This window comes from Haliaeetus albicilla, chromosome 5, assembly GCF_947461875.1.
Source record: "Haliaeetus albicilla chromosome 5, bHalAlb1.1, whole genome shotgun sequence".
In the NCBI taxonomy this organism is placed as follows: domain Eukaryota; kingdom Metazoa; phylum Chordata; class Aves; order Accipitriformes; family Accipitridae; genus Haliaeetus; species Haliaeetus albicilla.
Window position 1 is genome coordinate 16,948,521 of NC_091487.1, and position 12,067 is coordinate 16,960,587.

A 12,067-nucleotide genomic window follows, 5' to 3' on the forward strand; every position below is an offset into this window, starting at 1 on the left:
TCATCGTTTTGTGTTTCCCCAGTTTTCCAAGGACACACCTTCCAGATTTTTATGTCAATTATAATGAAAATAAAAGCTGAAAAACAGCAGTATGTGAGGCAGAAGAGAAATTGTGTACCTGTGTTTCAGCACCACACATTTCTCTTGGTTTCTGCCATCCATGGCTTAAGGGTTTTGATAGTGGAAGAGAGTTAACCCTGTATCAGCTGTTTAATCCACGAATTTTCAGGGCACTTTAAAAAAAATTTAGTAATAGCTAGTAACGCCACTCAAGCAAGTGACTGTTGACAAGAAACTGGAGTGAGACCAGCGGTCCAGCTAGCCAACGATCTGCCTGAAACAATGGCAAAAGGAGATGCTGCTTAGGGAGTACACGTAAACCCAACCACCTCCAGCGGTCCTTTCTTCTCCCACCTTCTGGGCCTAGCACCAGCAAGGGTTTGAGGGCGCCAGCTCCCTGGTGGAAAAGCAGCACTTTGCCTTTGGCAGGAAGGACACTCCTGATGGAAACCACCGCCTGTGTGTACGGAAAGGTGGGATTTCGTTACACAGCGATGAGAGAGCTCAGAGCTGCTCTGCCCAGACACTGCCGAAAGGATCGCCTTTCTCCCAGGGCTTGCCTGGAGCCGTGTGACACGACAACCCCATTCCCTCAGAACCATCTCTCCGTCGCCGGCCTTGCCTCAGAGGGAAGAGCGGTGCCCTGGAGGCGGCCTCGGCAGCTCCACAAGCCCCCACCTCTCGCCGGCCCCCCCCCAAGATGGCGGGTGCCGCCCTCGCCTCAGCGCTGCCGACCGCCGCCTCCCGCGCGCGCGAGAGCCGCCCAAGCGCGTGCGCGGGGGGGGGGGGGGGGGGGGGAGCCGAGAGCTTCGCAGTCCTCCGGCGGGGGGGGAGGGGAGCGCGCACACACACGTGAGCCCCTGGACCACCCGGCGACTCCCCGGCAGTTGCTGTATCCCGCTATCGCATTGGCTGTCTTGTGAACCTTTCACCTTTTACCCGGCTTTCGCCGCCAATCGCCTGGCTTCTTTCATAGCGTGGGGATGTGGAGCGTGTGAGCTGCGCAGGGTGGAATTCTCGGAGCGGGCTTGCGTTGCGGGCGTTGGGCGGCCCCCGTTGGTATGGGTGGGAGGGGTGGGGGAGGTGCTCCGTTTGCGTAGGGCCGGCAGCGCAGGGGGAAGGGAGGGGGAGGAGGCTGTCCCGGGCCCAGGTGAATGGAGGAACCTGACAGTTGGGGGGAGTGAGGCGGCGGCGGCGGCGGCGGGGAAATGGCGGCGGCGGCGGCAGCACAATGAGACGCGGCCTGTAGTGGGGGGAAGCGCCGGGCTGGGTCCCGTCCGAGCAGGTAGGAGATGGCGGCCCGGGCGCGCCTGCCCCTCGCCCCGGGAGCTGCATGGCGGCCGAGCACGGGTGTGGGAGCCCGCCGCCCGCGCCAGCCTGAGCTCCCGCAGCGCCGGCGCCGCCGCCGCCGAGCGGGGTGGGATGGCGGCGGTAGCTCCTTCCCCGCCCTCCCGCCGCCGGGGCCCGGTTGGGTCTGCCCCGCCTCCGTCCCCGCGGCCGTCCCTGTCCCCGCGGGTCCCGGGGCCGCCAGCACCGACCTCCGGGCCCCGGGATGGGCCTCGGCCTCGGCAACTTCCCGCGGGCCCCGACGCCGGCAGGGGCCGGCGCACGGCGTGTGGGGCGGCGGCAGGGCCCGCACGGCGGGGGCCGCGCTCCGGCCCCTCTCGGCTTTGTCTCCTCTGGCTCCGCGCCCCCCGGGCAGCCGCGCTGGGGGCCTGCCGAGGTGGGTGCTCGGAGGGCCGGCGCTCGGCCCCCCAGGGCTGGGCGTCTCTGGAGCCCTTCTGCCGTGTCGCGAGGGGCTGGGGGGAGGCAGCGTAGGGTAGTAAAAGAGCTTCCACTCTGAAGTGCTGATGTTAAAGGCGGTATCGGAAACTCTTTGCTCTTCCCTTTGCTTCCTTTCTATCCTCTTCCAGTTTAAATGAAGGCAGCGCATGGAGTGAAAAAACGTACTGGCAGCGTGATTAAGGCAGACCTTGTGCTGCGCGATCTTGCGTTGAAAACCAAAAGGTTAAAAAGACGAATATTTTTGCACCGGAGTTTGTTGCCGTGTTAGGTAATCTAAAAAAACCTGAATGAGTAGGAAAAAGATTGCGATACTGACATCTGAAAAAAAAAAGGGGGATATTTTTTGTGTTTTATCATTGACCAGAAATTACTGTTTCAAAGAAGCGAATCTCTTGGCGGTTCAGTGAACTTCAGCTGCTGAAAGTCTGGAGGATGTTTGGCACTTCAGATGATCAGTATTTTTGATGTTAAGATTTTGAACTTCCAGTTATATGGTGGGCTTGAGTGGTGGAAGTGTGTAGGTTGGGATATGATTACCACGTTTAGAGAAACAGAACAAAATGGAAAATCAAAGCAATTAACTTTGCAGACACTCAGTTTACGCTATGTTTTCATATGATTTAGGCTTCTTTTTAAAGAAGCCAGTTTGGATGCTCTGTTGAAGTGCAGAGTGCATGTGTATGTTCAGCAGGTTGTGTGGTGCTTGTTTTAACAAGTTGATATAGACACAAACTGAAATTGATTTCCATTATGCCATAATTATTCTCCTAAATCCTTCTCTTAAGAGGGTCTTTTCCATTGTCCATCTCCACAAGATACGTTGTGGTCTATCTAAAAGCTTTGATGATGCCACTAGAAGTTTTCAGGTGGAAAGTGCTTTTGCATGTATAAACATTGGAATAGTACTTTATTATTTATTAATCCATAGGATTAAAAAACATTAAGTATTTATTCAGAAGTGCTGAACTCTGAACTAGCTACTGCTTTTCATGAAAGCGTCTTGGTGATAGAGTTCTGTGAAAGTGGCAGCTCAGTACTTGGCAGTCAAAAAGTGAATAATACTAGAATTAACAATTAATTGAGAAGAAAACGGCATCAATATGCCACTGCATAAATCCGTTCTGGGGCCATATGCTTACTAAACTACTAAATGCAGTTTGTGTAGTTTGCCTTTATCTCTCTCCTACCTCAAAAAGATTGTATTAGGCTAAGAGAAAGGTAGAACGAAAATTGTCTAGGGCTTTTCACCCAGGGAAAGAGATACCAGTGGAGGGATAAGAGACATTATGAAACTTAGGAGTCATGAAGAAAGTAGACAGGTTGGGTTTGGGGTTTTTTTTGTTTCCCCTTTTTTTGAAAGATTACTGTATCCTACAGATTCATAACAAGTAAGATGCTCCATTACACCATGTGTAACTAAAAGACCTGGTGCAGCAGCATATTGGGAATGCCAAAAGTTTACAAGGAAGTTGAAACAATTAATTTGTAGGGAAAATCATCAGAGACTGTCAAACACAGGAGTATCTCCTCAGACTCGGCAAATATCAAGGTGACCGGTCAGCGGAAGGTATTCCTGCTTGCCCTGCTATTATACTCCCATGTCCTCCATTGGTTACTGGTAGAGGGAAGCCAACAACCTAGAAAGGTATTTTGCCTGACATAATATTACACTAACGTTTTTATAGAAAGTACACTTTTTTTTGAGAAATACCTTGATCTTCTGTAGCCTACGAGAGAAAAAAAGTAGAACCTGCAGTTCAGAAAAACTGTTCTCATGGGTTTTGTGTACTCCGTAGATGTTTCTTATTTCCCACATCAAAAATTTGTAAAGTACTTTTCCTGTTTTTCAGAAAAGTTAATGGATAGCACAAAGGTGCTTTAGCACCACTGATTGGAGTCTCACTACTTCACCCATGTTCACTTTCCGTGTGAACTAAGTGTGCATTGATCTGTAATGGAATGCAAATTACCAGCAAAACCAAATACAAAAACGTGTAACCTTCTTAGAAGAGCAAGGAGCCATTTAGTAAAATGGATGTGGTGAACTTGGAGTTGAAATACTCTGATTTCTCTTTGGATAAGCTCTAGAATATAAGTGAGAGCAAGAGTTCAGGAAGATTTTGAAAAGGATTGTATGCTTTAGGGATGACAAGCATTATAATAAGTGCTAAGACTACAGACGGGAGTTTTATTTCAGGGCATAATCTAGTCTATCAGGCTGCAGGTAGAACATCAAAACATTCTTTGAGATGGGTTGTTCCATTATTCTGTAATCCTCTGTGAGGAAATCCTGTTTTCTTTTCCTCTCATGTAGGTGGTACAAACTAGGGAGTATACTGAGCTTAATAGATTGTTGGCAGAACAGTGAGATAGTTCCTATGTCCTAATGCCCCTCTGTGTAACCACTGACCATCTGTATCCCATCACCTTCATATGTTCAACAGTAATTTCTTCAGACTGATAGAACAGAAGTTTGATGGTTTTTTTTTAATTTTTTTTTTTTTCAGGAAGTGGGTCCCTTTAAAGAAAGTAAAAGTATAATTATGGTATTGTATAGAACAGGAGCATCTATATAATTGTGTTCAATATGTTTTTAGAACCCTGAAGGCTAAGAGTGATTGGAGTAGAGGAGAGAGCATGATTTTTATTTACACCATCCAGACATCTGTCTTCATCCTTTAGCCTTTCATGACTTCCATATGTATTGTGATAAACCAGAAGAGAAGAAACTTGATATATAGTAAAAACTAAAAGTTCATTTTTTAGCTGAAGTTACTGCGGTCTTTGGTTGGGATTTCAACGTTCAGTGTTCAAACTGTGTTGATCGTTTGGGGTGGTGGCAGATGTAGGAATGTAACTAAAATAATCATTCTGAAGTACTTAATCTACAGGACAAAGCAGTGCCCGCTTTAATGTATACCATGATACTATATTAGGTGAACTCTTGGTTTTGGTAGTTCTTGCATGCCTTACCTAGTAATGTCATAATTTTTCAAGTTTGAATGTGGAGCGGTGTATCTCCAATTCCCTTGTTATTTCTGCCCTATATTGCAGACTGCATTAGTTAAGTAAATTTTCCCTGACATTTGTCACCTTCAAATATGTGCACCTTTTGGAGTTATGAAGCAGAGAACTGGAACTAGTATCAAGGAAATTTACTTGCATTGTTGCACAGCCAGAGGTGTTGAAGTGGCCTTCCCTGGTGGGAAAAGAAGGGAGAGCAGTATTCTCCAACTTCTCCTTGCATAAATACTCCTGAATCCAAGAGACTTTAGTACCACTTGTCATGGCTTTTACTTCAGGGCAACACACTTGTGAATCTGTGATCCTCGTTTTGATTGGCACAGTTCTCTCTTGACCCTTGCTAATATATGATAGTATTGTAGAAAAGCTTGTTTTGCTCTGCTTTTTTTCTCTTTATGCCTGTGTCTCAGTACTTATGCTATGTAAGCTGGCATGATTGGCTTCTGCCCATGTTTTGCATTTTCTGTTACACTTCATAAAGGATTAGTTCCTTTGGGTTTGCCGAGTAAGTGCGTTTATATCTGAGATGCAGCAGGGTGGCTGCTGACTTAAGGGATTGGTTGCTGAAAACAGAGGTGGTCAGGTTGGGACTATTGTAGCTGGCATTGGGATTTTTTTGTTTGTTTTAAATTGCTCATAAATATCCTTGTGTTTTTTCATTTGTACCCCCCCCGCCCCCCAAACAACCCCTTTACTGTTAATTATTAAAACCTGGTTTCCAGTGCCTGTCTCCTCCTTTGGAATCTGATTCCTGATAAATTGTCAAGCCATGTAGCAGCCTTTTCCTCAGCAGAGATGAGAGTAAGTAGCTGGGTAGCAGTAAAAAAAAAAAATCAGTCTCCTTGAAAACTTAAGAATTTAGGATGTTTTTAAAAAAAAAAAATTATTTTTGAAAACTAGTTTGAAGTTTTAGACATGCCTACTTACTGATAGCGTAGATTTCTTTTCCTTCGGAGGTGAGGCAAATACAGCTTGCTTTTTAAAGTTAATTTGTTTGACTCCATTGAGATGATTTGGCTATGCAAGCATGTCTGGGCTGGCTAACTTTGTAATTCATGTTTCTCTTTTGTTTGCAAAGTCTGCTTTGTTTCTGATCTAGATCAAGTTTCTTACAGCTTTCTTGCAACTGTTACTGGCTTTTTATGATGACTGGCTCTATATTTTCTTGTTCAAGAAGAAATGAACAAGGCTTACCTACCTAAAGGTGAAGTTGCTTCGTAGTTGATAGTAAAAACTTGTAGAGGTGATCTAGTGGTTAGGACGTTGTCTAGGATTCAGAAGACCTAACTTCTCTCACTGACTCTGAGGTTTGGCAAGTTAACTTGCAGGTATCTCTCTTTTCACCCCCTCCTTTGAGTTTAACTTTCAAGTGCTTAAATCAAAAATGGTTTTTAGATGTTTATATTCTGCCTTTGTACATTAAGACATTTAATGTATTTAATGTATTTAAGCTGACATTAATTGTGACTTTATGAATTCATAGTGTTCATTGATTATATTTGATCATCTTTAATCAGGATATTAGTGCCTGGGATCAATCTCAAGTAAGACTTTCAGTTCCTCACTTAAGCTTTGTTATTTCTGAGCACACAAACCTGTCTGCCTTGCTACCTCCGTGGTCAATGGCTAGTAGGTTTTCATATTTGGAAGTGGACATAAAATGAAAGAAAGTGCTTACAGTACAATTAAAAGCTTTGACCTCTCATTTTTTTCAGCGACCCTTTTGCTATCTTTCCACTAAAGTTAAATGCCTACATTGTCAATTTGCTATGTAAAGTTATTAAGAACTGTTACGAGGTCTGTGAAAAATTTTTGAGGAAAAAAAGACTATGCCCCTTTCATCCTTCCCCTCCAGTTGCTTAAAATAATTTTTCATTACTCTTGCTGTCTAACATAGTGCTGTCTCAATAATCTCCAAGGTTTTAGAAACCAAATTAGTATTGGAGGTGGATAATGTGCGAGGCAAAATAAGAGGAAAATTGACCCTAGGAAATGAATATTTTCTACCAATGTAGTGTATTTTCTACAATGTAGAATCAGCATGAACGGCAGAGACTGTAAGAGGAAAGTGACAGAAGCTTGTTACTAAGAGCCATGGGATTATCCTTCTTCTCTCTTTCTCATTATTTCTACAGTCACTGTAAGCAAGGGCTGCATTTTCTGTTCACTTATGAAAATTAAACAAAATCCCATGGACAGTCTTATAATTTTTTACTACTTGTAAAAACAAAAAAAAAAAGAGGGGGGTGTGGGTCGTTTCTTCATTGTTTCCAAAGAATATTGAACTCTGTCAGCATCAGCCTCCTGAGTTGACTTATTTTGACACTAAAAACACATAGCAAGCTGTGACTGATAGGGCAAGAAGCAGCTGTCTGTTTATACTTTAAAAAATCGTAAACAAAAAATCAAGAAGTGTATACCCAGGTATTCAAGTCCATAGGTTTATATGATGAATAGATCAGTTCATTGTTTATTGTGTAATCAGAAAGGTTATGATTTAGTGAAATCTTCCTCTGAAGAAGTGTGGCTATACCATCTACTGAGGGATTTGAGAGGAAAGAGTTTGAGCTGTGACAGGTGACAAAGCTCTGGAGGAGGAGGTGTAGGTTTTGTGAAGGTAATGGGCAATGTAGGCCTGCATTCCTACCTTGAAGTAGTTCATTGAAAAAGGACTGGAAGAATGCCAAAAACATGAGCTCCCTGGGTCTTTGAAAGACATATGATCAACTTCCAGGAGATGAGTAATTTTCCTTATGGTAATCTTTGCATAGTTAATGCTCTGCTATGTAGAAGTTGAGAAGTGAAACTTGCCTTGATTAATACTGAATTGTCTGGAAAATGGTCTTCTCAAGACTATGTGTTGCCTCAACTGAATAGAAGGCGAGTTTTCAGTGACAAAATTCATGATTTGTTAAAACTGTCAACTGACTGGTTATATCATTGGATGAGGGTCTACAAAGAATTACTGGATGATTTTAGGGCATGTAGTGACTGGCATAATGATGAAGCAGGTGCTGATTTCTGGCAGGCATTTTGAGTAGCATGCCAATAATGTTACTAATATATACATTGACTGCCAGCTATTAACAGTTGTTAAAATCTTTTATCGGTTCACCTTGTTATTGCTGTCTGTTGCCACTAGGTGTTTCCTTTTGCTGCATTCAAATAGTTTTGGACTAGACAGCAAGAAGTTTTGTTTCTGGAATTGTTAGGTTTATTGTCATTAGTGTAACACCATTCAGCAACAGTGGCGATAGAGAAGCTGGTGTCTGGTTTTGAGTGCCAGTCAAAAACCTGTTGAATCCAATTTGCTTGTTTTCTGTAACGTAGGCAGTCAAGTGGCTGTCAAAATGAATGACAACTGTCTCCTCATGCCAGCTCTAATACTCATCTGATCCCCATCAACTACTTAATTCAGCTTGCTGAACCAGGAGAAAACTTGCCTATGTCAAGAAAAAAATAAAATCACTTGGTTAGTGTGCTGAACCATTTCCTCCCAAGGAGTCGGACAAGTGTCAAAGGTGTTTAGAGAAGGGAAGGAGCAGTGAGAATGGGGTTACTTCATCTAGCACCAGGTTGCCATGGGATTGGATCTGCACTCTTGTGAAATCTAATTCCAAAATACTACTTTCCACTTGATTATGTTCCTGTATGCATATTGATTTCTTTTCTCACCTATTAATTAAAATAATTGTTTCATATTTTTCTCAACCTTCTACTTTCTCACTTACTGTTAATAGCTGCTCTTATAAACAGGTGTATTATTATAGTAATCTTGTGGGTTTTCTGTATGAAAATCAGCTGTGGTAAATCCAGGATATGAACCAAAGTGTGTGGGGGAAGCTTATGGTGTGTTATGAAAATGGAATACAAATACAATTAGATTTAACTGCATTTCTTTAGTGAGTACTAGTCTGAGGTTTTAACAGCTTTTTAACAAAGGTAACAACCATCAGAAAGTGCAGAAATCAAGGTGGAACACAGACTCTAGCTATTAGCTTGGGAAGTTCAGATCCGAAGTTCTGCCTAGTTTAAAACCTCTCATTTTTATCTAGAGGTAATTTGTAGTCATGACTCCATAATTAGGGAGCTGTGCAAGAAACTGCTTAAAATTTCAGGACAGCTTTTGCAGTTTTCCTCAAATGTAGTGATTATGTATTCCAAGATAGTAATATAATCAAATACAAATCAAAGCCTAATAACTTAAAATATGAATGTTTTCCTTTATCCAGTTTTCTATTCTTCTGAAAGTGATGGGGTTTTTTGGTAATTGTGTGTTCAAGTTCTCAGGCATACTCTGGTTAGCTTTAAAAGGTCTTGAAAGCAAAGTGGTTAGGCTTCAGTGAAGGAAAGGCAAATCACTGTCCTGATTTTAAAAAACCCAACACAATCCACCAAACAAAAAACCCCCAAACCAACCAAAAAAACCACATACATGGAAACAAAACCCAAAACAAAAACAAACAACTCCCTTGTTTGTTTACCACCAATATTGTAGAGATTTGTAATTCTTAATTTGAAATCAGAGCTTTAGGACCCCACACTATCCACCACAGAAGTCTTTAAATAATTATGTGGGAAGTTCAAAAGTAACGAGTTGGACTAGTTGAGAGAGGCAAGTCACCTTTGTGAATCAGGAAAAATTTCTGATTTTTCTTTTTCCCCCCAACTTGATTAAGGTTCTCTTCCTTGCCACCCCATAAATTTGCCTTCAGAGTAGAACTGGGGGTGGGGTTAGGCTATACAGATTTTCCAGACCATGGTTCTTTTAATAGACTAAGCTCAGTTTTATAGTTAAAATTGACTGCAGTTTTTGTTAAAATATGTAATTGAATGGTGATAGTACAGTTAAAATACATTAAATCTTTGAGCAAGAATATCCAAAATGTAAACAATGTGCCTCTCAGTGATAGGAGTTCAGCACTTAAAAGTGTGGGCTAAACTTTTGTACCCTGTTGGATTTATGGGATAAACAATATTTACAATTTTCAATTTACAGGCGTACTTCTAAGCATATTAGTTGACTGTATGTATAATTTTCATATGAAATAGTAGCCAATACTTAATGCAGGATTATTTGCAATTGATACTATGATCCTCTCTAGACGGTTAATTAAAACAACAAAAGCAGAAAAGTTTAGTATAAAATATTCATATTCTTTGAAAGTTTGCGTTCTAATTAGGGGGTATATGGTCATGGAGGTACTACTCAAAACAGTAAATCCTTTTCCTGTTAGGCATCCAAAGTGCACAGGCTGTATCTCGAGCTGTAGTTTGATGTGCATTTTAGATGGCATTTCTGCCTAGAAAGAAAATACGTATGTGTCCCCAGGTAGTAGTATTTGTTAAGCTTTATTGGTGCAAGCATTTCTGAAGGTGTATGCTAAAGTGGATTAAAGAGACTTAATTAAATCTAAGAAAAAAATTTATTCTGTGTGATTTCTTTATTCTGTTATGGTCTGTCTCTAGATGTGGCCACAAATTACCTGGAAACAGTTATGCCAGCCAGTGTAAGAGAGGGTTGGAGGCAGCATGTAGGTTAAAGAGTGAATAAGAGTGGCGCTCTTGTACGTATAGCGGTGCCATATTAAGTGCATGTTAAGCTGTGATCTGGGAGCCTTTATCATACAGCATTTTGTCTTGCTGCTGAGTGAAAATGAAAGAAAAGTGATAAAATACAAAGTGATTTCCTGTATTTTGTCTACACCAGAGAGATCACATTTCTTTGGTGATTATTTTAGAAAAGTTTGACTGTACAACCAGACACAGATTTTTATGAGCATATTGGAGAAGCTAAAATTAAATACCAATCTGGTGAAATTATGGTATGTTAAACCCCTGCATATGCTCTGTGTTTAGTCCTACTAGAAGAGGAGTAATAAGGTCACTCTTCTCAGTGGCAGCTTGCCCATAAGGGTTTAACACACTTTTACTTTTTGAATGAACTTCATTGCCTTAGTTGATTAGTCTCAGTTTCTCTAAGCTCTTGTCTGTGCAGCAGAGTCAAACTTTTAAAAACGATATAACTTTAAAATTTAATTCCAAAACTATTTTTATATTGCAAGTCTTAAAGACCTAGACTTATAGCCCGGGGGTTTTGTTGTTGTTGTTTGGTTTGGTTTTTTTTTCACCAGTTAGTTTTAGTATGTGTTTGAAAGATGCTGGAGTAGCTTGAATTAGAAATTATGAAAACAGCCATTTTTGAATGAATTATATGTAGTTCCAGAGAAAAGGAAAGTTTTTGAGTTTTGGAATTGTAACCTACCTTCAGTAAATATCTGTCTATTCAGTCTTTAAAATGGTAAAAGCTAATTATCTATTTTTCCAAATAATAGTACTTTTGATTTTTGTTGTGCAAGAAAGATGGTGTAATTCATCTGTTAACTAAGGAGAAGTGAGAGATTCCCTGTTGTTCAGGGTTGAAAAAGCAATCCTGAGGAAGAACTGGGAAACCTTTCAAATCTCCATTGAAAGTTAGACATGTAATCTGCTTAAATCATTCTGAAAGTCATACCAATCAATTATCTGCCTCTTTAGGCATCTTAGTGCATCTGTTTATGCCTACTCACGTAAGTCAGGTCATTAGTCGATAAAAGCAAATGATTAATCAATGAAATTGAAAGCCAGTTGTATTAAAATATTTATTTTGCATAATTTAAAGTTTTATTTATTATTATAATTTTAATATACATTTGTATTGAGTTATAAATTCTTTCCAAATACATGGTAACCGGCAGGGGGGGAAATTGTTATACATAATGGAATATACCAATTAGTAAGGTAGATGGTGTAATTACTTGAATGTTAATAATGGCTGTGACACTACTCTCCTAATTAATCAGATGCCTGTATTTGATAGTTGCAAATCAAGGCAAACAATATCAATATGGAAGCAGTTGTTTCTAAAGAAGACTACAAAACCAAAATAAGTTTCTGACTGATAGAAGGGTTAATTATATAAGAAACCTTATATGTAAGGTTTCCCAATATAAATCAAGATTAAAATAAGGGGTATTAATGGCTTCGATTTAATCAGACTTGCTGTAGTGGGATGTTAATGGTGGAGTAATTTACCTTAAAATGCTTGATATTGCCCTACTTTTAAACCAAATTATTTGGTATCTTAAGACTTTTAGTAAGGTGGTGGTGGTTTTTTTTAAAGCAGAAGTATCTCTACTTTTCCAAGAATTTGATTGCA

At 41.0% G+C, this 12,067-nt stretch overlaps 1 protein-coding gene across 8 annotated transcripts in view; it reads left to right on the plus strand.

Annotated features, from left to right (window-relative positions):
- The first annotated feature begins 900 nt into the window (after positions 1-900).
- Positions 901-12,067, plus strand: part of DICER1 (dicer 1, ribonuclease III) — a 72,822-nt gene continuing 61,655 nt past the window's right edge. For 5 of the 8 annotated variants that reach the window (XM_069783547.1, XM_069783546.1, XM_069783543.1 and 2 more), the window contains exon 1: positions 1,210-1,345. The gene's annotated coding sequence lies outside the window, so the exon portion shown is untranslated. Of the gene's footprint in view, positions 1,120-1,189; positions 1,346-12,067 lie in introns of those variants that run through there. The other 3 variants (XM_069783544.1, XM_069783545.1, XM_069783549.1) reach the window with 3 other exon arrangements.